The sequence below is a fragment of the Equus caballus genome, chromosome 13 (assembly GCF_041296265.1).
Source record: "Equus caballus isolate H_3958 breed thoroughbred chromosome 13, TB-T2T, whole genome shotgun sequence".
Classification (NCBI taxonomy): domain Eukaryota; kingdom Metazoa; phylum Chordata; class Mammalia; order Perissodactyla; family Equidae; genus Equus; species Equus caballus.
In genome coordinates this window covers 40,207,088-40,232,417 of record NC_091696.1, presented here as the reverse complement: position 1 = coordinate 40,232,417, position 25,330 = coordinate 40,207,088, and the positions used below count along the sequence as shown (strand labels likewise).

Sequence of the window (25,330 nt, the reverse complement as noted above, 5' to 3'; positions counted from 1 at the left end):
ATTTGATGCCCATAATAACCCAGCAAAGTGGGTATTTTATCCCCGTATTATAAGAGAGGGAAACTGAGTCTCAGAGTAACGAAATGGCAGAGTCGTGGTCTGAATCCAAGTCTGGCCCTGTCCAGAGCCTGTGTTCTTTGTTCTAGACCCAGGATTGGTAAACTCTGGCTCACTGGCCCAGTTTGGCCAGCTGTCTGTTTCTGTAAGTGGAGTTTCCTTAGGAACACAGCCACTCCCATTTGTGGCAGACTGTCCATGGCTGCTTTGAGCTGCAGAGGCGGAGTTGAGCCACTGTGACAGAGACCATATGGCCCACAAAGATTAAAGGCTCCACTGTCTGACCCTTTACTGGAAAAGTTTACAAACCCCTGATCTAGACTCTAAGGCCTGTGATAAGAAAGATGTTTTAAAATACGTAAATAGAAATGCTATAAATTGTGAATATGCACATATATTGTACATACGCACGTGGACAGCAAAACTTCAGCCAACTGCACCCTTTGGGGGTAAGACAATCCTAATTTTCGAGAGAGTTCAGTTTTACCCCTAGGGGATCTTTCTAAATTATGTCACCCATTTCCCTACATTCTGAAACATCATATGCTGGGCATGTGTTAAACCTTCCTTGAAGAAATCTCACCATCGTTTCAAGCACTGGGGTTTTCTGAATTCTGGTTTTCAAGAATGGCATCAGGAATAGCTCTTCACTGGGTTGGCCTGGGGTGTAGTGGTTAAGTTTGGCACACTCTGCTCTGGCGGCCTGGGTTCATAGGTTTGGATCCCCAGTACGGACCTACACCACTCGTCAGCCATGCTGTGGCAGCAACCCTCATCTAAAGTGGAGCAAGGTTGGCACAGATGTTAGCTCAGTGCTATCTTCTTCGAGCAGAAAAAAAAAAGATAAAGATTGGCAACAGTGTTAGCTCAGGGTGAATCTTCCTCAGCAAAAAAAAAAAAAAAAAAAAAAAGACTAGCTCTTAACTCAGTGCCCCCAGTCCTTTTTTTAATCTTTCTGTCTGCTTTTTGATCATTTTTCCTCTTCTTGCATTTCTGACCCCCTGTTATTTCTCACCGTTTTCAATGTGCCTGATTGTGACCAACAGCTGGCTTTGCTTCTCAACTCTAGAAATCATCCAGCTCCTTCGAAGTGCACACAGAGGAAGCAGGGTCTGATGGAGAACCTGCGACACCTCCTCTCCCTCCTAGCCTCGGCTGTCCTCTGTGGCTGAGGTCTGGGGAAGCAAGGTTACACGTGTGTGTGGGTCTCCTCCCGGCCTGTTCCCCTCTCCCTGCTGGCCCTGTCGTTGCAGGGTTCAGACCAGTGGAAGCCAAGGGTGCGGCAAGCCCTGGAAGCAGATGATGAGTGTGGCTGGCTCCTTGCGCTTTGCAAATACCAGATCTTAACCTCAGGTTGCAGCTTGAGGAGCTAGAGCTCGCTGTGAGTTGCTTTAATCCTGATCACAGGTGTTCGTGGAGGCAGCGTTCTTTGAGTCCGGTTCACAGTGGTGGAATCTGAGACTTGGGAAAGGCAGGCTTGCCTGTGAAATCAAAGCACAATTTCATATTCAGAGATGCGGTTTTAAAATAGAAACCGATTGTAATCAAGTGTGAAAAGGCAATAGTCGTTTGTTTCTAATCATTCCACAGAGCGTGGTGACCTATTTTTATTGACAGGTGTTTTATCTACCTTGTGAGTAGCTCTTATTTAAATCTACACGCTTGGCCTGCCAGATGCTTTTAAACCCACTTTTGTTTTGGTTGGTGGTTGTATTTCACCTTCTGCCACCCGCCGGGCCAGCCTCACGGCCGTGTGTCCTGGGCAGCCATGCAGGGCTCCATGCTCAGCAGGGCCGTGCGCTTGGTTGCATGCTCTGCCGTCACTGGTTTGAAATTCTTAATAATTTTTGAGTAGGAGGCCCTGTGTTTTTGTTTTGCCCTGGGCCCTGCAACTTACGTAGCCGATCTTGACCATCATGGAATGGCATCATGACACGTCATACGTGGAAAGACCTTAGAAATCAGCCTTTCAAAACTCCTCATTTTAAAAGTGGAGGAACTGAGGCCCCCCAAAAACTGGAACTGACTCGCTTGAGGATGGTGCCTTGGCATCTCAGGAGGATGGATGGTAGGTTCAGACAAGTGGGACGCTCTGATCTTGAGGTCCCTCCTGATCACAGCCTCTTCCTCCTCCACAGAGACACTGCTTCCAGCTCAGTTCATGCTGAGGGATGATGAGCGAGTTTAATAAATAGTGGTCTAAGTAGTTAATACTGAGGAATTTCATTTTGCTTTTCACCCCCCCTTTCCCCAACAAACGTGCACACAAGTTTAACCAGTTTTCTCTGCAGTATTCGAAAGTGGTTATTGATTCTAATGGTATTCATCTTAGTGGTAAAAAAAAAAAATCTCTCAAAAATGCCAGCAATTTCCCTAAATTAAAAATTTGAGGGGCTGGCCCCCTGGCTGCATGGTTAAGTTCACACGCTCCACTTTGGCAGCCTGGGGTTTGCGGGTTCGGACCTACACCCTGCTCATCAAGGTATGCTGAGGCGGCACCCCATATAGAGAAACTAGAACAACTTACCGCTAGGACACACAACTATGCACTGGGGCTTTGGGGAGAAAAAACAAAAGAGGAAGATTGGCAACAGATGTTAGCTCAGGGCGTCTTCCTCAAAAAAAAAAAAAAAATTGGATGGCTTTTTTTTCCCCACTTATAGAAGTGATACGTTCCCATGGTTGGAAATTTGGAAAATGACCAGGAAGAAAACAAATCACCATGCCACATGTTTTCTGTGTATTTTTTCCAGCCGTCTTTTCCATGCGTGTGCGTTTTTCACGTAGTTGATCTCAAAGTGTATTCATGTGAACTTTTCATGTTCCATTTACTATTGTGTTAGATTAAACCATGTGAAATTGCTGTTTTTGTGGGTCAGAAAGGGTTGAGTCTTGGCAATTTGATGTTGTTCAATGCAGTTGCAGAAGCATCTCCTTAAATCGTAGAGAATTCTTTGTAAACATCTTATTTATCGTCTCTATAAAATTCCATCATGTGGCTGCGTGCACTTATGCAACTTTTATCGAACCAGGTGATAGACAATTATTATGTTTTTATAATATAATCATTAATATACTTCTTATAACGTTTTACATAAATAATTATATATAAATAACTCTAAGTCATGACGCAATAAAACATCTTTTGTTTCTTGGCCATCATAGATGCAGAGTCTTTAAAAAATAACTTTCATTATTTTTTATGTTAAAAAAGTTGGCATTTTATAAAAAAGCTTGCAAAAAGTAGACTGAAAGAGAGAAGGAAAATCGTTGTCCCGAAGTGAGATCTTTGGTGACTTCCTTTCTGGCCTTTGTTTCTTGCATTTATATGCATTTGAAAGCCTACATTTTTTTGTCACCAAACAACATGTGGTGAACATTAAATAGAATATTATGAGTCTGATTAAGTGCGTTCCCGGTGCCCGTGGGGGATGTTTCAGGAAAGAGCCACTCCAAGTGTGCTCCATGGATCAGCGCCAGTCACAGAGTGCTTCCCCCTCTCTGTGCCGAGCGAGTTCAGAAATTGAGGGCAAGCTTTTAGAAACTTTTACAGTAATTGGACATTGCGTGGTATCCAAGCATGTCGACCTTTTTTCCTCTTTTTTTGATACTTCATCTTTTGTTTTATTTTACAAAACTCTCAGCCTGAGGTAGAGAGGGGAGAAAAAGACCTTTCAGCTTGGCTGGACGGAGAAGCATTACTCTGGAACCCAACCAGCATCTGGGGCCACAGCACAGGGAGGGGTGGAAGCTTGCTCTCAGATCCTATCCACACGGGTCGTGTGGGGCTTTTAAAATTCCTCTGTCTGCTCTCTCGTGGTATTTTTATTTTTCCCTCCCTTCTTGCTGCTTTCAATGAGAGTGTCTCTCATTTCCTCTTTCCTCCCTTTTCTTCTTCTGCCTTCTTTTTCTTTCTCCCTTGACCTGTCTTTTTTCTCACTTTCCCCCCTTCTTATCTCTTGGCAGCAAGGGAGGGAGGGAGCTAGCCAACCACACAACCAAGCTTTTTGGAGTGAGTTGGGAACTGTGTCAACAGGATCTGAGCTAGGGTCTCAGTGTCTCTGTCTAAGGCAGACATGCTTGTGTATCCAGCTATTGTGGCCTGTCTTCCTCTAACTCAAGAGGAAGGCTCTTTCTTACCTCATAGATGCTGGTTGCATGTTAGATCTGAAGTTGGCCAGCTCCGAATAACTTAGATATGTTTTAAACCTGTTATTTTTTTAATGTTAGCTCTATTTTGGCATTGTCACGATCCCTGCCATCTCTCCTTGGCGTAGAGTCAGCAGCTAGGGTAACTGGGCATTTCCAGGGACCTGTGCGATACCTGATCTTTTTTCCAGCAGAATCAAAAGCCCAGAGAAAACAGTGGGTTGGTGGTGACGTCCCGTGGCCGGTGATCAGGAGCGAGTGGCATCAGCTTCGGAGCGGTTTCTCAGACTCCATCAGCCTAACGTCCCCTGGGCCACATGCACAAGTCCAGTGCTGCGAACGAAGCAAACAGCAATGACGACATAACTGGCTTTAGTTAAATAATTTGCTGTTTACGGCTTCTCTGTTATGAATCGGTTACAAGCCCTTTTAAGTGAAATTGGATAGACGACAAAGTGTTGGTTTCATGTGTTTTATTTGCAGTTTAATCAGCGTGATCCAGCTGCTGGAGTGGGGAGAGTTGAGCCGGGGTTTTAATTATCCCTCCTTTGCCCGAGTTAGGAATTCCCGATGGTGCCGTCTGCTCGAAGATGCCAAAAACCGCATTGTTCTTTAATTAGCTGTTGTAATTGTTTCAGTGTAATCTCCGTGATTAGCAACAGCATTAAATACAGCAGGAAGAAAAGGGCTGTCCTCTATGTGCTGCCCCAGTAAACAGAGCCTTTCTCCCTTCTGGAGAGGGATATCACAGAAAATCAATTAGAACCCAACCAGCATTGATTGGAAAATGATAAAGACCAGCCGCCAGGAAGAAGAGATGGCTCCGGGGAGTTGGTTTATGGCCCCCACTCGCCTCGCCTGGAGAGCTCTGCAGCCTTGACCTGTCACCCAGGTGTTTGGACAGGGCCCCACTGGATGGCTCTGGCCCTCACCAGGGACGGGGAAATGGCCTGGATTGACACCAGCTGTTGTCTTGGCTGCGGGTCCTCTGTTTCGTGCATTCAACCACAAGCTTTGACTGAGCGCTTCTTTTGTGCCAGGCATCATGCCAGGTGCCCAGGGATACAGTGCTCATCAAGGCAGGCGCAGTCCCTGTCCGCACAGAGTCTGGAGTCTAGAGGAGGAGACCGATATTAATCAAACGCTTGCACGAGCAATGAGTTCACTGTAAATTGTGAAAGCCTAGAAGGGCAGGTAGGAGAGAGTTTAACAAAGGTACTTCATCTGGTCTGAGGGTCAGGGAGGGTGTCCCAGGAAAGTGAAATATAAGCTGAGATCTGACGGGTGAAGAAGAGTTAGCTGGACAAAGAGGCCCCACGAAGGGTGTGTGAGTCGGAGGGAGCAGCTTGTGCAAAGGTGCTGAGGCAGGGAGGAGTCTGGCCTACCTTTTCATCCTTCTCTTACAGGCAGTAGAGTGTTGGGGGGGAGTGTGCCACATTCTGGATCTAGGCTCCATGAGTTCAAATCCCATCTCCACTGCTTACCAGCTGTGGGTAACTCTTCAAGTGCCTTTTCACCACTCTGCCTCAGTGTCCCGGGCTGCAAAATGGGGATGCTGATGCTGATGACAATAGTAGTATCTAGTTCACAGAGTCCTGTGGAGATTAAGTTTATACATGTAAGGCATTCAGAAGGTTGCCTGGCACAGGTGAGGCCCCGGAAGTGGGAGGTGGGGCAGCCTTGACTTTGGAGTCAAAGAAAATGGGCTGAAATCTAGATCTGCTGTGTGCAAGCTTCATGACCTTGGCCTACTTACCGAACCTTGTGAAGTGGGGACAATATCCACTAACCCCGAAGTGCCTGGTGGTTAAGGAAGATTTGTCAGACCTGCTGCAGCCTATTGGAGGCGCTCAGAGAACAGTAGCTCTTGTCACTATTCTAGAAACATCTGCCTGGCCCATGGCTGGGGGCTGATGCTCAGTAATGGTAAGTTCCTTTTGCTTTTCCTTCTTTCTTCCTCTTGCCAGCAGGCCCGTTGTCCCCACACTCCCAGAAGGGAGAACTCTGTGGCAGGTTTCCCGGCCTCGCCACTGTTGCCCTTTGGGGCAGGGTAGTTCTCGCCCGCGGGGGCCGCCCTGTGCACTGTGGGGTGGTCAGCAGCATCTCTGGTCTCTATTTGCTGGATGCCAGTAGCACCTGCCCCCAGGTCAGGATCCAGAACGTCTCCAGCCATTGCCAGGTGACCCCTAGGGAGCGAAATTGCCCCCCGCTGAGAACCACCGCTCTAGAGAAAAGTCAGAGCAAGTAAGACTGGCTGGCAGCTGGGAACGCTGCAACCTGATGCTAGGATGCAGGCGGAGAAGTCTGGAGGGAGGGGGTCCTTCGAGGGGGAGGAGCTTACAGCCATTCTCAATTTCGGCTCCACGTTGGAAGCACCGAGGACGATGAAAGAACTAACGCTCAAGCCCCACCAGAGACGCTGATGTCGTTGCTCTCGACGCCGCCCGGGCATCATGATCGTCGAAAGCCCCCAGGTGATTCTGATGGGCTGCCAGGGTTGGGAACCGCTGTCTCGTTGAACAGCTGTCAGACCTGTGTGACAGGTGAGGTAGGCACAGGGAGCCCTCATGTTTATGTGCCACGTGGTACTGTTAGCATTAACCCCATTTGAACAGTAAGGAAACTCAGGCACAGAGTGGTTAAGAAACTTTTCCAAGATCACACAGCTAAAAGAGGTGGAACCAGGAATGCGACTCAGGTCAGGTGGTCAAGAGCCCAAGCCCCATTGCCTTAGGGGGCGGGAGGAAGAAGTGGACGTGGGCATTGGGAGTGGTGTGTTCGAGGCTCTGCAGAGTGGGTTGGAGCAAGGTCTTAGGGCATGCAGGTTGGAGGAGAGGCCAAGCCTTCCTCCGTTCTCTCATTGAATCTTTATTGAGCTCCTGCTGTGCTGGGTTCTGGAAAAACACTGCAGACCACAACAGGCGTGGGCCCTTTCCTCAGGAGCCTAACAGTCTCGCCGTCTGTGGAAGACACAGACAGGAGTCCAGTAAACAGCACTTAATTTATACCTGCACGTTGGTGGCAACAGGAAAATTAATAAGGAGCTGCTATCAAATCCAGCGGAGTGGGCTGTTTCATACAGGGTGGCCGGGAGAGGCTGAGAGATGGATGAGAAGCAGCCAGTGGCTGAAGGAAGGAAGAAAGACTGTTCCAGGCAGGGGGAACAGCACCTGCAAACTCCCCGCGACTCAGCATGCTTGGAGCGATGGAAGACCTGACGTCCCACAGGCAGGGCATGAGGACGTAAAGTTTGAGGAAGGAAGAGGCCGGGTGGCACAAGCCGTTGTCCCATTCGATGGCCGAGGAAACTAAGGCCCAGAATCGGGGCGGAAGCGTATCCTTCCCCCAGGGTCCCGCCACTCGTGTGAGAGCCTGAATTCAGATCCAGGCTGTGTGGCTTTGACGTGGAATGTTCCAGCATGGCCCCCATTTCATCCTCTGCTCATTGATCGGCCTCTGTGTTCGGATGTGGGGTCTGGAAAATACAATTAAGACAGGGCTCCTCCTGTCAAGCTTCTGAGATCGAAGAGGTAGAGAGAACTCAGGGGAGGCGCCCACTGACCTTGAACGTAGTAGGCATTTCATAGACCTTTCCCGGCCGTTTCTCAGCTGCCTGTGAAGTGCCGGCTCTGTAACAGATATTTTTCATTCCAATGATGCGTCATTGGGAGGAAGCTCTTTACAATAGATGTGTCATCATTATCCCCATTTTACATACGTGAAAACCGAGGCCTGGAAAGTGGGAGCTCCCCAGCAAGGGTGTAAGCAGACCTCCTGACAACAGCCGACTCTTTCTTCCGCCGCGCCTTTCTGCTTTGCCTCTGCGTTGTCCAGAGCGCCTGGAAGTTCATCACACACATTCGTAGAATCGTTAACGAGTTCACGGGGCCGGGTTCCCAGTGCAGCGCGCCGGGGGTCTGCATCATTGGCGCCCGCACGGCACGACGTCGCGTTTTGTGGAGGCGCCAACCTGATCCTAGCGTGCAGGGAGCAGACCTGCGGCCAGATGTGAGAACCAAGCCGGGCCCCCACCCTGCCCTTGCTGGAGGAGCCAAGTGGTTTATAGGACAAAATAAAGTCTCAGCCTTGTGGGGAAATCTCCCCCTCCCCACAAACGCCGGGGGCTGGTGTTGTCCTTGGAAGTCAAGCCGACTCAGCAGGGTGTCCTGTGCTCGGGCAGTGTAGCCAAGTGGTTAGGAACCCAGGCTTTAGAGTAAGATCAACTAAACCCAGGTGCCAGCTCCCGGGTCCCCTTTCCTTCCTTCCTCGAGTATTGATTCAGGCTCTGCTATGTGCCAGCATCGCTCCAGGCGTCAGCCATACTAGGAATCCAAGCTCCCTGACTTCATGGAGCCCAGCGAGATGAAACAGACTATAAACACCTCAGCACAGACGTGAGTGAGAAAACTTCAAGGACGTGGAAAGGAGCTATGAAAAAGATTAAACTGAGTGATGAGATGGGTAATGGCTGGTGTGGGGTAGGTGATATTTGAGCCCAGCTTTTAGCTTTGAATGATGAGAATAAGCCAGACAGATGGAATTCAAGGATGTAGGGAAGAGTACTCCATACAGAGGAGTGGCATGTGCAAATGTCCTGAGGCAGGAATGAGCTTGGCCTGCTGGTTGAAACTGGGGATGAGTGAGGAGAGGAGAGAGGAGTTTATAGAGGTGGGCAGGCGCTGGATCCCATAAGGCCTCACAGGCCACAATCTGGAGCTTGGATTTCATTCTAATTACAAAAGAACACGTGAGATTAATGAGATCCTGCATGTAAATATCCTCTCAGCGCCTGGCACGTGCGCTGGGTTCCATAAATATCAGCTGTTGATGTCGCTATTTACTTACGGTTCCTTTTTCTTTGGGCACGCCTTCCCCAGGCCCCTGGGGTAGCAGTCATGGATCTCAAAGGTTGCCTTTCCCCTCTCCGTCATAAAGGACGCAAGGAGAAGTTCTAGTTCAAAGAACCGTGAAGAGATGGCACGAGGCAAACACCCAGAAATGGCATCGCTCGCAGTTCCTCCTTGTCAATGAAGAGAGCCCCATTAAGCCCGCTTGGGGTTTAAAAGTCAGTTTTTCAGATCCCACATGCTGCAGACAATTGGGTTCACCCCAAATCCTTCCACTATCCAAGGCAGCCAAATGGGGGTAGACCAGGGCCTCAGAAGAAGGGACCCCGACTCAGAAATCTGCACAGAGTAGGGAGGCAGGGTGGCTGGTCCCCCACGCTTCCGCCCCCAGCTGTCATTTGAAACTCTGTAAATACCCGCTGCCAATAACCTCCGGCCCCGGGCCCAGATGACACGTGTAAATATCTTCTCCATGTGCTATCCAAAGGCTCAGTCAATAAGCTTAATTTCCTGTGGATTCCACTGTTTGATTGCTGCAGCCTAGAAAACTGATCAGATCAAAGCTGTGTGCCTTGGGGAGGGTAGTTGTGTTGCAAGCGGTGGAACATGGTGGCAGTAAGGCCAGCCAGCCTGCCTGGTGGCATCTTGCCTGATCCCTCTTTGCTCTCACACCCTGCTGGGGCCTGGCCCAGGGACGGCCGCAATTTCCTAACCGTCTTCTGGCATCTTCTGGGAACTTTGCGGATTGTCATCACACTCTCGTTGGCCCCGTGTCGAGGCACAAAGATTGTGATTTAATCCAATGGTGAGAATCTTGCAGAGTAAAATCAGGGCAAGATCTTCTGGTTTGAGTCCAGAGCAAGTGGATGGAAGGTCAGGGGCCCTGGCCTTGGAGTCAGACCTGGGATCCACCTGTAGGTTGCCTGATGTCTCTACGCTTCCATTTCCTAACCTAGGAATCATTCTGTGTCTACCTCATCGAGGTCACTTGTTCGCCCATTTGTTAAGCACCTGTTATGTGTCTGGTTCTGGGCTACAGTGCTGGAGGAAAGGCGATGGAAGACATACCCTTGTCTTGATGGAGGAAAGAAGCAGAAGAGTCTGGAATTGAGGGAGGTCCTGCATATGATTGGGGCTTGAGAAAGGGCTCCCGGGGGGCTGACATTTAAGCCGAGATGCAAAGGATGGGGGGGGGGTGGTGAGCACAGGATGTGCAGATGCCCAAGGTGACAAATGCACAGAACAAGAAACGGACAGAGATCGAGGTGGCTGGAGGGAGGGAGAGAGGCTTGAGTTTGGGTTGAGTGGAGACCCAGGAAGCAGACTGGCTGTCATCCAAAGGGCTTGCACCATCTCTTGGCTGGCGTTTTCCCGTAGCCTCCACATCTGCCTCCCTCCTTCTCTCTTTGCCACCCAGCAGGCTATTCTCAGTGCAGCTGCCAGAGCTGTTCTTTAAATCATGAGTCAGATGAGGCCATGCCTCTGCACAAAACCGACAGGTGGCTCCTCATGCCATTTGGAGTAAAGCCAAGGCCCAACTTTAGCCCAGCTGCCACTCACCTCTGGACCTCATTACGTACTGCTTCCCCCTCACTCATACCTGCCGGTCACATCACACCAGGACCCAGCCTTTCTCCTTTCTGTGACTAAGTTTCCAGGTGTCACGTTATGAATTCTATAATACAATGCATCCCTTTTTGCTTTGGCCACCAGGAAGCTCAGAGCCTCATCTAATGTCAATTGGAATCCTTCTGTTTGCTTCAGTGTTTAAAGTTTCCCCTCCCCCACCGTGGTTATTGATTTTCTTTCTCTAGCGTAGTGGTTTTTCTGGTTTCTGTGTTTTCCCTTGCAGGCCTTCCTTTTAGGGAATGGGAGGGTGTAAATTGTAGTTTGGTTTCACATGCTGCTCTCAGCTAATTATGCGTCCATTCCCCCTCCTAGTATGAGTTCTTTTGGAGCACAGATCTGTCAGTGTCATTCAAGGTGAAGCCATTGATGAGGGTGAGAGGGGAGCTTCTGGTGCTCTGAGGGGAACTTGTAATGCATACTCTGGGATCTAGAAGCTGGTGGTTTCTGCCAGGCACTAAAAATGACTTTGACCCAGCCACGTGCAGCTGGGGTGGACTGACAGTGCCCTTGTCCTCCTCCTCTGTGGCACCCAGGGGGGCTAGTGTGCGGTGATGGATGAGCCTGGAGGCTCCGGGAGTTAGAGCCCCATTGAGCTCCTGGCCAGAGTGGGGGGCCGTGTGGACAGTCCTGGACCACAGTTCATCCCCCGAGGAGGGCCTGTCGCTTCAGAGCTTTCTCCAGAATCTCCAGACCCAAAGATTTCAGAGTTGTTCAAATGATTCCTGGACCCAAGGGTTGACTTTCAAAATCAAAACTGGCCGCTAGGGGGTTCTCCAGGCTGGTTTGACCTGCAGAATGTTTTAAAACTGTTGGGTTTGAATGTTCTTGAGGCTGGACAAGCCCTGTCCAGTGCCCCCGACCCTCCCAGAGCGGATTGGCTGATAATTGATGACCATGACCCATTGATGCGACCTTTGATGATCAACCCATGGATGTCCGAGGCTGCGTTTGGAATCTCTGGGCAGAACAGAAGTGAAAGATCCCCCTTACCTCTGCCCCTGCGATCCCACTCTCTCCCATACAGAGCAGGGAGGGTAACAGTTTGGGGGGGGGATCCTTTGAGCCTGACCCACACTTTCCAGTTGAGGAAACTGAGGCTCGGAGAGGTTAAGAGCTGAGGTTATTTATCAGTCCCCGAAGACTCTTGTTTCTACATCCAGGCAAAATGGCTCCCAGCGCCGGAGTGGATTTTTTTAAACGTTAATTTTTCGTGGTTTGAACTTTTTTTTCCCCCTCATGAAAGGACACCTTTTTTGCCTAACTACACAGGCAGCATTATAGCAACATGAACGGAAGGCCACGTGGAAGAAGGAAAGAATTCACCCACGGCCCCACCGCTCTGGCCACAAGTCAAGCAGTGTGCTTGGGTCCGAGCGTCCCTGTCCACATGCCTAGATTGCCTGGACATATTTGTAAGCACAGGGAGCGGTCCCTTCTAAGGAGCCCAACAGGCCATAAAAGTTAGCAGCAAAATGAGGGCCCTGTCTGGTAGGTCGCTGGCCACTAAGGCGGTGTGGCTGGAGGCCCTGTTCATGAGGGGGCCCTTGTCTGGTGCTGTAAGGCCTCTCTGTGTGTCCTCTCTCCCCACTCCGGTCCACCCCACCCCAGCCCCTGCGGCCAGGGGCCGAGAGTTGGCCGAGAGGAAGGCCGAGCAGCTCACTGCTTCCTGCTTCCTGGCCCACAAGCAGCCTCTGTGGGTTGCCAGGCGCCAGGGCAGAGGCTGGGACGTGAAACAGCAGATTCTCATTTGGTCCTGATGTTGGCAGACAGCCCGGGACAGCCCTGCAAACGTCACCAGACCAGGTACCTGGGTGGACCCGGTGGACAGGCGCACCTTGGAGTTGGGAGCCAGGCGGCCTGGGAGCCAACAGCACAGGGCATCTGTGGCCAGCGCTCTCTCCCCAGCTTCTCTGCTCGGCCCCTGCCCATGGGGCTTTTTCCAGAGAACCCGGTCCTTCAGGTTGGGCCTGGAGCCTCCATTTGGCACCCGGCAGTCCTTTTCAGATGTGGATGTTCCCAGAAACATCCCTGATCCACAAGAGTTTGCATAAATACCAGAACTTGCCAGAGAAGCAAAAGTGAGTAATGACTTTGAGCCCCAAGACTGAAGAGTGGCTTTGAGCCAGACTTCTGGAGTTCACTGTCTGCTCCCAGCCCGCCTCATGCAAGTCCTTGATGCTCCCTGCGCTTCTGTTTCCTCATCTGCAAAATGGGTTCATAATAGGGTTGTTGTGAGGACTCAGCAGTGACACACACACACACGAGTGCATAGAAAACGTGAAACCAGTTGAGGTCTGTGCTCTGGTTCATAGTCTTGTACCGATGTTAAGGGCCTGGCTTTCATATGGCACCGCAGTTACATAAGATGTCACCATTGGCGGAAGCTGGGCGAAGGAACACGGAACTCTCTGTGCTGTCTTAGCAACTTCCTGTGAGTCTGTAATTATTTCTTTGAAAAAGTTGAAAAAGAAAGAAAGAAAGAAATGTTAATGTATGTAAGGCCTTAAAACAGGGCGTGATGTGTGGTAAGCATTCCATGAGAGTTGGCTGTGACAATGATGACCAGGAGGAGGGGGGTTTGAGGACGTGTATTCCAGCCTTTGCGGTGCTGTGCCACGAGACAACTTGCAGGTTAAGAGGAAGCAGAGCTTTTGTGGCCTCCTGGTTCCCTCCCCTCCCTTCTCCCCCCGTCTCCCTCCGCCCTAGCCCAAGCTCCGGGCACAGCCGACAAGTGACACCCCTGAACCCCTTGCTCCATGCAGCTTAGTTTTGCTCATGCGGTGCGCTCTAAGATGCTCCCCTAACCCTTGTCACCTGGCAAGCTCCCCTCCATCCTTCCAGCTCACACATTCCCTCTTCTAGAACGTCTTCGTGGGCCCCTCTGAGCTCTGCCGGGACCCCCATGAGGCTGTCGCTCGGTGGTTCTCAAAGCGTGATCTGGGACCAGCAACGTCAGCACGAAGAACGGGAGAGAAATGCCAATTCTCCTGCCACACCCCAGCCCTCCTGACTCAGCACCTAGGGGTGCGGTGCGGTGGGGTGGGGACCAGTGAGCTGCAGTTTTCCCAGCCCTTCCAGGTGGTTCTGATGAGCCTGCTCTGGCCCAGCACCTCCCCCACTGACAGATCACCTGGGATCTTGTTCACATGCAGCTTCTGATTCAGCAGGTGTTGGGGGTGGGGCCCGGGAGTCTGCATTTCCAGCAAGCCCCCCGGTGCTGCTGCTGCTGCTGCTGCTGCTGGCTTCCTCAGGGCCAGGGTCCACATCTCCTGCCCTGCCAGAGGAGTGGAACTTGGCGATTTGTTGTTACTGCTGAACTGATGCGTGCGTTTGCAGAGGCTGATTATCCCGGACAGGAGAGCCGGTCTTCTCTCGGCGGAGGGGGAGGGCAGGGAGGCCCCGGCTTCTAGCTGGTCCTGGGAAAAGGAAGCTTGTAAGGGGGAGGGGAAGAGGCAGGCCACCTATTCCCCCCGCCCCAGGCAGGCCAGAAGCCACGCTCTTCCCTGTTGCCTTGTTTACCCTAATGGTGTCTGGGAATGGAGCCATGGGACGTGACCCCTGAAAGGAACACTTTTTAAACTTGGCACAAGCCTGTTTCTTCCTCCTCCCCACCAGTGCATTTATTTATTCCCCAAACGTTTACTGAACTGAGTAGGAACGAAGACACATTCGTGGGCAGAACCAACGTGGGCCCTGCCCTCGGGCAGCGTCATCTTGTGGTGGGGACAGGTGTCAGTCACTGAGCCAGGCTGTGATGAGCTCAGTGTCCTGAGGCTGTTTAGCTGTGGGATTTGGCAGGGGAGGGTCAGCAGACTTCCCCTGGGAAAATGACATTTAAGCTGAAACGAAGAAGTGGAGTGTGGGTAAGGCTGATTTTAGGAAGAGGAAGTGGCATGTGCAAAGGTCCTGATCGGAGTGAGAACCTGGTAATAGCTGGAGAGAATGCTAAGAAGCAAGAGAAAGAGGGGGAGGGGGGAAGCCGGGGGTGGGCAGGAGCTGGGCCTTGCATGCTGCAGAGCAAATTCCATCTTTATCCTAAGAAAAATAGGAAGAAATAGAAGGACTTTAAGCGAAGGAGTGGTATCTGAGTTGCCTTCTCTAAGGGTCACTGTGGCTGCTGGGTGGAGACGGGGAGAACGGGGGGCAGGGTAAATACAGGGGCACCTCTATACAGGAAGCTGCCGCTCTTGTCTAGGTTCAGGTGATGGTGGAGCCGGACAGGAGTGGATGAAAGACTTGGAGAAGGATGGGAGCCGGGGTGTGAGGAAGAGGAGGATGTTAAGGAAGTGTCCGGTAATTCAGCTCAGTTGTAGCTCCTTCCTTAAGGCAGTCCTAGAAGTTTCCATCTGATTCCATCTTTATAGGGGTGATGTGCTCCTGCACCAGCCTCCAAGCCCAGCTGCCTTTGAACTCACGTGACCTCTCTTTCCTGCCACCTCCATTCCCAGTGGCTCCTCGACCTGTGCCCCTGTGACCTCTGCATTTTACTGCCTCCCTGTGTAGCTCCCTCAGTATCCACCAAAGGGTATGTTCAGACGCTGGAGAGAGGCATGAATTTCTCCACCTCTAAGCTCAAGTCACAAACACACAGCTGAACTCCATACCTCTTCGTCTTCTTGACTGCAGTGGGTCATCCACAAAGGAGGAACATTAAACCACTGGGGACAAGAAGCACTTCCAAAGACTCCTGTGAAGGAAGAGGAATAAGAGGCAGGTGGAGGGGTGTGCATGTTTCCTGCGACAGCCACATGCAATCTTCAGGGCTGTGAACATAGGTTCTCAGAACAGTTGCCCTCTTAACAAGGCAGAGCACAAACAGGACATTCTAGCAGCAGCTGGGAACCGAGCTGTTGTCTGCCTGTGGACCGCCTCTGTTCTGCTCATCCATCATGACTAAGAGCCGGCTGAAGGAGCGGAGGCAAGCCAGGGTGGCGGGTCAGCCTCGTCGCCTCGCTCCTTCGGCCCTGCCTTCTTCCAACAGGTATTTGCTGAGTGAGGGCCTGCTGGGTGTCAGACACTTTGAGACAAGTCGTTCTCAACCAGAGGCAGTTGTGTCCCCAGGGGATATTTGGCAGTATCCAGAGACATTTTTGGTTGTCGCAACTGGGATGCAGAGGGTCTAGTGGCTAGAGGCCAGGGATGCTGCTAAACATCCTGCAGCGCACAGGACAGCCCCCCAGCAAAGAACCCTCTGGTCCCAATATCAGTGATGCTGAAGTTGAACAGCTCCTGTTGTGGACCCTTGCATTTCTCTGAACCTCCTGCTTTCCTCCTCTCCTTTGGGCAGATATCTCCTGAGCTCTCTTTGCATGCTAGGCTCCGAGCGAGACATTTGCTTTTCCACGAACTTCATTTCTTCTTGTCACCCATGTTTGCCTCCATCCACCACTGTTTCCTCAGTATCAGCTATGGCGCCAGGCGCTGTGCCAGAGCCTAGTGCCACGGACTCTGCCTCCTAGGGCGCAGGAAGGCCCCTGGGCGTGGAAGCAGCCCAAGCCCCGATCAATCCCTCCTTTTATTCAGGGCAAAGTTACAAATGGGCCAGAGTCATTGGAAAGATTTTCCACCTCACTGTGCGGAGAAGCCCTTAGGAAAGATGCATGCATGGACCCCCTTGTACCAGGACGTTACGGACCTTGGAAAGGCAGGAAATATCTCTTGGCTTTCTTCCTGCCACAAAAACTGCCTTTCAGGTCAAATTTCCTCTGTGCCCAAGCACATTTGATTCAAATCTATTCCACTGCCAAATGTAAATAAAATAGAGATGACTCCTGTAATGAAAAAGAGAAATACCCTGGTGTGGTAGTTTGGACTTCCAGAAAATAGAGCATTCAAACTTCAGGCTCAAATAACTAACGGATTCCCAGGCCCCAGGCGCTGGCCCACTTATTCCAGGCAGCACAAGCAAGCAACTGCCAGAACATGCACTGCCGAAGAGACCAGATGCTCACGTTCAAGGCTCAGCTCTGACTCACTCCAGCTGCGTGACTTTGGGCAAGTCACTTTGCCTCTCTGGGCCTCAAAACCTTCCTCTGTAAAATGAGGAAGAAAGTCAGCATGTAGGGCAAAAATCTGGTGTCTGAAAAAGTCTGAATTTTGGTTGTCTGTTGTATAGTCTCTCTCTCTCTCCGGTTCTCTCACTTTTTCTCATACTCTCACTCTTTTTCCCTCCCCCAACCACCTACCTTTGAATTCTCTTCATTTGGATACACTTGTGGTGGATCCCCACCTGTCTTAGCCTGCTGGGCCTGCTGTGAAAGACCATAGACCGGGTGGCTAAAAACAAAAGGGATTGATTTCTCAGAGGTCTGAAGTCTGAGGTCAGGGTGCCAGCGGCAGACTGCCGACTTCTTGTTGCATCCTCACGAGGCAAAAAGAAGGCAAGGGAGCTCTCTGGGGTCCCCTTTATAAGGGCACTAATCCCATTCTTGAGGGCCCCACCCTCACGACCTAATCACCTCCCCACGGCCCCGCCTCCTGATTCTACCACATGGGGTGGGGTAGGATTTTAACGTGAATTTTGGGGGGGAAACAGACGTTCGGTCTATAACACCGCCGCCTAATCTCATCCTGGAGGATGCGCCTGGTAAGTTACTGGGAAATTGATCCCCACGCGCCAGGGGAGGGTCAAGAACTTCCAGCTGCTGGTGCTCAGAGGCTCTCGGGGTGACTTTCTAGTTGCTGTTCCATGTCAGGTGCACTTCACTCCCTGTGTGTAGGGGAAGTGAGGAAGTGCACAGTTGTCCTCAGCTGGAGAGGGCACCCCATCTCCCAGGGCGAGCCTTTCCCCCGAGGCCAGAGGAGTGAGGGGTGAGTCCCAGCTGGGTTAGAAGCAGTGAGTAAACCGCTCACCCCCCGCCACCCCGGGCTCCCTGTGGCTGCCAGAGCGTCTGCTGGAAGGGGGGTCGGCACACAGGAGTGGCTGTTCCCCACATGTGTGGGCCCCGAGACCTGGCTCTTTTCGTCTGGAAAGAAAAGTTCTCCGGAAGCCAGAGTCTGGGGCTTGTGGGGTCTTACAGTTATGAATGCTTAGTGGAGAAACACTTCATCTGTTCAGCGCTGTTAAGAAAGAAGGTATTCTGTATTATAAGTAAAGGTTCCAGAAAACTAAAGCTGACCTCTGTCAGTGCCACACACACACACACACACACAAAATTTAACATGTCTTCGTGGAAGATGTGTCACCTCTTTCTTGCCCTATATGACAGGGGCTGAAGACCAAAATGCAAAATGTTCTCGACGGCACCATCATTGTCCTTGGCTGTGATGCTGTGCTGTGATTTTGTGATACCTGATAGAGACGTGAAGGTGTGATGGAGCCATTTGCCCTTACGCTCACTGGCCCTTACGATTCTGTTCTCCACTCCCTTCCCGTCCGCATCATCCTCAGTGAGTTTCTTCTAAAAAGCCTTGCTTATCTCTCTTCCCCTCCCCTCTCCGGCCTCCCTCTCCTCTCCTCTTTCTCATACACACACAGACATTCTAGCCTGCTATCCACTCGAATCCAGAAGAACGTTTTCGTGGAAATCAGAGAAGGTCGTTAGATTAGGAACGGTAGATTTATACTCACGATGGATGCATGAACTTGAACCCAAGTCTGAGAATGACTTGCCTCCTGTTCTAGAGCGTCAAGACCAGGGTCATCCTGACGTAGGGACCTGGGACGAGCTTCCAGTCAGCTCCTCCCTGAGCCTGGGTCCCCTCTTCTGTAAAACGGAGAATATTCGGGGTCACTGTGAGTTGTCAGTGGAACGAAGTCTGGCTGCTGGGGTCCTGTCTTCCTTGCCACCCAGAGGCTGTCGCCGTTTCTTTTCTGGGTCTGTGGCTTTGTTCTTGGTGAGTTTGCTGAGAATCCTGGTGGAGGAATGTCACAGCCGCGACCTCATCACCCCCGTACTCTTTTCTGTCTGTACAGCGTATCTGTAAAGTTGGGGGATATATACAAATAGACTTATTTCCCGCGTACGCTAGAAGAACATTCTGTGAAAACAAACACCTTCTCTTTCAGCTTCACTCGCCAAGTGCAAAGAAGGAACTGAGACTGGCTTAACTGGTCCTGGAACTTTGATTACATCCCATTTGGTTCCCAAGACTTTTTGAAAAAAAATCTTACCTGTGGATTTCCTAGGTTGTTGACAGGTGATGCTTTTGGCCAAAGGCTTACAGCAGGTTTCGGGCCAAGAAAACATGTCAGCAATTTCAGAGGAGCTGAGCTTGAGGAATAAGCTGAAATAAAACGTGACCGTCACCTCACCTGAGTCCCAAGTCCAGAAGCCGGTGCCATTATTCCACACCACGCCTTTGGTGGACAAATAGGGCATTTCCGTAATCTGAGGATAGCAGAGCGGGAGTAACGGCGTTGGTGGGGAGAGGGGGAGAAAAACACGCTGCCAGAGATACGCATCTTTGCACCTGGGCTGGTGCCTGTCCTTCCCTCTGCCTGGAGCCTGTGCTCCCAAATTCTGGCACGCTCACCCTGTCACCTGCTGCCCTCGGGTCCTTGCTCAACGGTCATCTCCTGGGGAGGCCATCCGACCACCGCTTTTAAAATTTCGGACTGCCACCATTCTCTCTCCCTCCCTTCTGATTTATTTTTCTTCATAGCTGTTATTACCACCTGACAGGCTATATACAACTACTGTTGGCCTCCCCCATTCCAATGCAGGTTCCAAGTGAGCATCATTTATGCCTTATCAACTATAGATATACACACACATATCCATACATCCATATATTTATTGTTCACAAATTGTTACATAGACCTGAGTGCCTGCCACATAATTGGTGCTCAACAAATATGAATTAACAAATCATGTGTATACATTGATTATCAGGGTAAGCCTCACTTTCAGAAATGTTGAAAGCGTGAACAAAAATATATTCATCTCAAAATCAAGAGAAATGGTAAAATGCCAGGATGACTTCGATCAGCTAATCGTACGTATTCCGAGAATCAGTGTGAGGAGGCTGAATGTGTTTTCAAGCCGTGTTGGGCTGAAATTATTCCTCTTCTGACTCCAGCCGTCGTCATATCAGTAATAACGAGAATCAAAGAAGATCGCGGGTGCGGGTGTTCTAGGCTCATTTCTGAGGGCTTCCCGTGTGTCCTGTCATTTCACCCTCACGATGACACGCTTATCCTGTCAATTTAATAGATGAGAAAACTGGGGTCTCGAGAGGGTATCAGAATTTCTTTTTTGTTGATTTGGAAAATTTTTCATATACTCACAAATAAAAGTCAGGGTTGGCAAATTTTCTGTAACGGGCCTGACAGTAAATAATTGAGGCTTTGTGGGGCATATCGTCTCTGTCACAGCTACTCACTTCTGCCGGTGTGGCGATAAAGCAGTTGTAGATAATATGTAAATGAACGAGCATGGCCGGGTTCCAATGAAACTGTACAAAAAGAGGCTGGCAGGCCAGATGTGGCCCATCAGGTGCCGTTTGCTGACCCCTGAACTGAATAGAATCTTCCTGAGGGCAAGGACCATGTCATTTTCTTTGTTCATCATTGTATCCTGCTCAGGAAGCACGGTGCTTTGCACATGGCAGGTCTTGAATGAATGAATGAATGAATGAATGAAGAAACCCAAGGAATCAGTTGGTGACCTGCCTGTTGAGACCACCATGACTAAAGCTGCCGTTCTCCCTCCTTCCTCTCCTTCTCACCCATTCCAGGCCAAAGGGCCAGCCCCCACCTGCCAGCCTCGCTTGAAAGTCCCTGGGGAACTGGGTGATGAGGCCCAATGGGTTCTTCTGCCAGTGGTGGCTTTTTCTAGAACTTCTTGGAGTTCCGTGTGTTTGTTTATTGATTCATCTCTTGACACCTCTCCCTATTCTAGAAAGGGTGGAGGCAGTTTACAAAACAAAATAAGGTCACGTACATTAAACTGAGGCCAAAGGAAGGCTACGTGACGGTGGGACCATAACTTGGAGTCAGGATTGACATAAAGCACGGGCCACGAAGACCTTGCTGGAGGGCACCTGAGAGCTGGCTTGGAGCTTTCTGGCAGCCAGTGGGGAAAGCAGTGTGCTCCCTTCTACCACGCTGTGTCCAGACGACTGACACAGACCATTGCTCATGGCAGGCGGGGCTATGCTTAGTGCTCGGGGCAGGTGGAAATTTCTCCAGACGGCCTGCCAAGAAGACACTGTGAGGGCAGTGGAACAGCTCTAAGCTTCCTCCTAGTGGATGTGACAGGAGTTCCCGGCTGTTTGCTACAACGGTCCATGGGCTAGACTCGCCGTCGTGTACTCATGCTCTAATGGTGAGGACCCATCTGGACATCTGCGTTGACCTGTCATGACTTGGAGTGGACTCAGGGCAGCTGCATGAACAACTGGGCCCTGTGGTCTTCAGATGTCATTAGAGCATAAAGGGGAAGCTCTCAGTCAGGGAGACCAGGCGAAAATTCAGGCTCTGCTTCTGCCCTTTGGCCTAGTCCCATTTTCTTTGGACCCCAGCTCCTCATTGAGAACTGCGGGTTGACAGCAGCATTGACCCCCCCCCCCCCCTGGCGTTTTGGTGAGGCCCAGATAACGAGACAGCACTGTGGCCTCGACAGCCATCGTTTTGTTTAAGGCTCTGAGCACGTTGGCAAGGTAAATGTCATCCCCATCCGCCTCCTGCTGCGGAATACTTTAGATCAGTGTTTCTCGACCTTTTTTTCATTATCACCCTCCTAAGAAGAAAACTTTAATTTAATTTCAATTCTCCCTGGTGAGAGAAATTAAATACTAAGGGATAAGATTTATCGGGTAGGGTTTAGCTTTGGAAGGCCACAAATGATTGTAATATCTTAAGATTTTTTTACCACCACATCTTCTGAACTAATTTTTGCCCCCCTGGGGGGAAAACATCACCCCCGTTGAGAATGCATACTTTAGATAAATTAACTCTTCTTAGTGATCCATTTGATGGATGAAGAAACTGAGGCCCAGAGAGGTACAGCGAGTTGCCCAAAGTCACAGAGCTAGTGAGAGAGAATTGGAATTCAGTTTCAAGAGTCCTGGCTCTAGACTGTGCTTCCAGCCACTCCTTGTAGCTCATGGCAACAAACTGCGCCCTCTGTAATGTGTCTTGTTTTTTTCACTTAGGTATATATCTTGTCGATTCTTCAGTTTCATCCATATAGGATTGCCTTGTTCTTTTTAATTGCTGCATTGTTTTCCATCTGTATCAGCATAGCGTAAGTTATTTCACCAGGACACAGTTAGTGAAGGCTGGGTTATTTCCAGTCTTTGGCAATTAAAATCTCTGCTGTCACAGGCCTGCATCCACAAGTGTCATTTACTTAAGTGTCAGCAGGCTTGAAGGTTAAATTCCTAGAAACGGAATCACCACACACTTGCTAAAAGATAGCATTTTGTTGGGAGCATGGAAACATTTCCCCAGAGCTGAAATTCTTAACCAAGCCATTCCAGGTCGATTTGCACCACTTTCTTAACAACCAAGGTACTGTTTTGACCCCCAGATTCCATGGGACCCGCTCATTGACTTAGACGAGGCTCCCCACTCCTGCGCCTTCCAGGCACTTGGTTACCAAATTCCCCTTTTGTCATCCGGTATTTCCCTACGAGGTTTTGCACCGTTTGCTTTTGAAGTTCAATTCTCATCTCGTTAAAAGAAAGCCCGGGCAGCCAGCTTTCGTTCCTGCGGCCTGGGTGCATGCTTAGGGCTCAGATACAGCAACCTCGTGGCATCTCCCGAGTCTTGACACCCACCAGGTTGGCAGGAAGGAGAATCCTTCCCATTTCGCTGGTCTTTCTGAAATTTCTCCAAGAGCAGGATCTCATTCTGCAGACTCTCCTTGGCCTTCATGCATAAGGGTTAAGCTTTTAGCAGTCCGGGAAATCCAGCGTGAGTGGCCGTGGTTCAGTATCCGCAGGGGGCAAATTAAAATCGCTTCTCCTCGACTTTGCTGGCAAATTCTCGGTGGCTGAGTCCAGGCTAAATTGTGACCTCAACTGGAAAAGCTGGAGGCAGAAGAGGGCCTGGGAACCCAGGAAGGGTGCCGTCAGCCCCTCTCTGCAGCGTGCTGCCTGTAATTAAAGACTGCTGCACCATTAAAATCATCTGAGTCATTAAACCCAATGGTGTTTGGCAGTGGTTGGTTCTGTAAGATCCTTGAAGAGCAGGTTGATGGGATGGAGAGGCCTGAACAGTATTTTGTGCAAATAGAACCCACCAGCCTACTTTGTCTGGTGATGAAGTCAGGCTGTGGCTTACGGCTGCCCCCACGCCCATTCTGGAAGCTCAGATTTGCCGATTAAACATGGCGGCCAGGTTGATAATTGCGTGTTGCTGGATTTCATCGTGGTGATGGGGTTAACCATGCTTTCCCACTCTCCCTGGAGCACAGTAGGTGCACAGAAATGGATTTAATGCATTTAGACATCCATTCAACAGATGTCTACCCGATCCCTGTCACGTACTAGGTAGGGTTTATGGATACATGGGGGATATAACAAAGTAGCTTGCATTCTAGTTGGAGGATAAGCCAATATATAACATCCCAGATATGATAAGCAGCATGGGAAGGAACATAGTGAGAGGGATAAAGAATGCCTGTGGGTGGGCAAAGGAGCTTTTGGAGGAGATGTCTTCTAAGCAGTTGCCTGGGGAGTAAACCATGAGGATATCTGGGAGGAGGATATCTGGGCATAGAGAACAGCCAGTGCAAAGGCCCTGAGGTAGGTGGCAGCATTTACTCATTTACTTTGGGTCTCTATAGAGCACCACAGGAGGTCAGAGCTGAAGGACCTTCAGTCGAGCCCCTTCCCTGTCAGATGAAGACCGAGGCCAGAGAGGGGAAACTGACTGTCCCAAGGTCACACGGCTGCTGGTAGAACAATTTTTCAGGACCCCCTTCTCCCATCCTCACACTTCACAGAGACTTTGAGGGGCCTCAAAGCAGCAGAGAAGTTCAGAGTGCTGTGTGTGCTGTGGTGTTACTAATACAACATGGGGAAAAGGGGTTCCACTCTCTGGCCCAAGCAATTGGTTTAATCCTTGTCGGTCGCCACGTTCTCCTATGAAAACGGGATACCCAACACCTCACTGGCTTGTTGGGAGAATTCAATAAGCTAATAAGTCTAGACATTTTTGCACTGTGTCTGGTGCACCAGAATCAGTAAATAGGACTTCTGCTCTCTTCCCTGTTCCTCCGTTTCCCCCCCACAATGATTTCCAGGGGGAATCCCTGAGGGTTTGCATTTGATTCCATTTTACAGATACAGAAACTGAGACTCAAAAAGGTTAGACCCTTTAACACAGCCAGGAAGTGAAGGGGCCAGGATTGGAGCCCTGACGGTTTGACGCCAGCCTGGAGGTCATTCCTGTGCCCTCCCCATCTTGAAGCTCCCTCTGGATTCTTCATGCTTTGATTAGCTTGAGCCGTGAGCCGACAGGGGAAGGCCAGATCCTTGACGACTCCTCCTTCTCATCTTTGGTGTGAGCCGAAGGGTCGGCCTGGCCCTGGAGAAACGCAGCCCTAGTGGCCCCGGGCTCTGGGCCCCAGCTGACCTCATCCCCAGCCATCCCTGCTGGCCTTCTGTCAGATCCACCTCGCGGTTTATTTCCAGAGCCTCTGAGATGTCTTGCACGACGACTTCCTCGTCCCATGGGGCTGTGGCTAATTAGCCTTTGATTATTCACAAACCCAGAGGCAGGAGGGGGAGACCGGGTCCTCCTTGCTCTAATCCCCCACGTGAAACTCGGGCAAGGCCGTGGGCTTCTGGAAGTCGCTGGGCCAGGATTTGGAAATCGGAGGTGAAAACAGTCGAGAAATCACCAGCAAAGCCCATGCCCTCGAGTCTTCGCGTGGGGAGAAATGGACGCTGAGCTTGTCTCTTTGGGGCCACTGTCACACCCCCGGGTCCCAATAAACATGTTTGTCGTTGTCGATTTTGGGTTTTCCCTTGGGCACATCCTCCGCCACCTCCCTGTTACCACAGCCCGCTTTCTAAGAAGTGACTTCAGTTGTCACCAGGCCAGGAGACAGTTGGCTCCCTTTTAGGCTGCACATAAAGTGGGACATTTCAAAACCAGGAGTTCTGCCGTGCGCTTCTGGCAGGAAGAGAAATCTCTTTTCTTTCTCCCTGGCTCTATTGATGGGAGAAAGGACTCGAAAGAAGATGAAACGCCTCCGCATTTACGATCTGTGGCATTATTGGTGCAGGCTCAGAGTGCTGCATTCATTCAACAAACAGTCTCAACTCACTCAGCGCAAATTCCAGAGTCTTTACAATGGTCTAGATCTGTACTTGTTGACATTGGGGCCAAATGAATCTTTGTTAGGGAGAAGGGGGGCCGTCTTGTGCATCTAACATGTTTAGCGGTATCCCTGGCCTCTACCCACCAGGTACCAGTACCCTGCACCCCCAGTTGTGACAAGCAAAATAGTTTCCAGATATTTGAGATGTTCCATGAGGGGTAACATTGCCCCCATTAAGAACCGTGGTTCTTGGGGCCGGCCCCATGGCGTAGTGATTGGGTTTGGCGCAGTCTGCTTTGGTGGCCCAGGTTCACAGGTTCGGATCCCCGGTGCAGACCTACACCACTTGACAGCCGTGCTGTGGCGGTGACCCACATACAAAATAGGGGAAGATTGGCATGGATGTTAGCTCAGGGCAAATCTTCCTCAGCA

General features: G+C 50.5%; 1 protein-coding gene and 1 long non-coding RNA gene across 2 annotated transcripts in view; one reads left to right on the top strand and one right to left on the bottom strand.

The window, feature by feature from the left end:
- XYLT1 (xylosyltransferase 1) overlaps nucleotides 1–25,330 on the top strand; it is a 303,508-nt gene that overhangs the window by 115,885 nt on the left and 162,293 nt on the right. The gene's annotated exons all lie outside the window — the stretch shown is intronic.
- Nucleotides 11,790–16,958, bottom strand: LOC111767549 (uncharacterized). Its single transcript, XR_011424786.1, has 5 exons — nucleotides 16,868–16,958; nucleotides 16,634–16,714; nucleotides 16,318–16,453; nucleotides 15,287–15,369; nucleotides 11,790–14,098 (listed from the first exon to the last, which is right to left on the bottom strand). It is a non-coding gene; the product is annotated as an uncharacterized lncRNA (long non-coding RNA).